Here is a 1,259-nt window from a genome sequence, read left to right on the forward strand (position 1 = left end):
TTTGCTTTTTGGTGTTAGATGTTCTTATTGTCTCTGGCTAGAGCTTGTCCTGTCCCTGCCGCCCTGCAAGTCCCCTGAGACTCGTAGGGCCTGTTCCTCCAAGCTGGCTGCTCCAGTCTTAGAAACTCACCCAAGAGAAAATGGCAGATCTCGCCCGGGTCTCTGGCTTAATGTGCTCTCTGGAGGCAGGCCCTCCACTTGCAGGGAAGGGGCAGAGAAGGACACTGAACCTCCTCTGTCACTCGGAAGCTGAGAGGATGGTGACCCTGCCGTTCTGCGGCTCCCCTGGGAGGCCTGGGGCCTGTGCCTCCCGGCTGGCTGCTCTGGTCTCAGAAACTCCACAGTTTATTTCTTTTGGGGGAATATCTTTTCTGATGATCCATCATTGTTCTTTTTTATTGGTTATTTTATTTATTTAAATTTCAAATGTTATCTCCCTTCTCAGTTTCCCCTCCACAAATCCCCTATCCTCTCCTCCCTCCCCCTGCCTCTATGAGGGTGCTTCCCCACCTGCCTATCCATTCCTGCTCAGTGCCCTAGCATTACCCTACACTGGGTGATCAAACCTCTACAGGACCAAGGGTCTCCCCTCCCACTGTTGCCAGATAAGCCAATCTTCTGCTACATATCCAGCTGGAGCCATAGGTCCCTCCATATGTGCTCTTTGGTTGGTGGTTTAGTCCCTGGAAGCTCTGAAGGGGTCTGGTTGGTTGATATTGTTGTTCTTACTATGGGGTTGCAAATCCCTTCAGCTCCTACAGTCCTTCCCCTAATTCCTCAACCAGGGTCCACTGCTCACTCCAATGGTTGACTGAAAACATCTGCATCTTTATTGATAAGGCTCCTACAGAGCCTCTTAGGAGACAGCTATGTCAGGTTCCTGTCAGCAAGCATTTCTTGGCACCAGCAATAGTGTCTGGGTTTGGTGGCTATATATGGGATGGATCCCCAGGTGGAGAAGTCTCTGGATGGCCTTTCTTTCTGTTTCTGCTCTACTCTTTGTCCCTGTATTTCCTTTAGACAGGAACAGTTCTGGGTTAATATTTTTGAGATGGGTGGGCGGCCCCATCCTTCAACCAGGGGCCATGCCTAACCTCTGGATATGGATTTTACAGGTTCTTTCTCCCCTTTGTTGGGTATTTCAGGTAATGTCATCCCCATTGAGTCCTGGAAGCCTCTTGCTTTCCGGGCATCTGGGACTTTCTGGTGGCTAACCCCAGTTCCACATACCCCATTGCTACACACTTCTGTTCAATTTC

Source organism: Mastomys coucha, unplaced genomic scaffold, assembly GCF_008632895.1.
Source record: "Mastomys coucha isolate ucsf_1 unplaced genomic scaffold, UCSF_Mcou_1 pScaffold21, whole genome shotgun sequence".
Taxonomy (NCBI): Eukaryota; Metazoa; Chordata; class Mammalia; order Rodentia; family Muridae; genus Mastomys; species Mastomys coucha.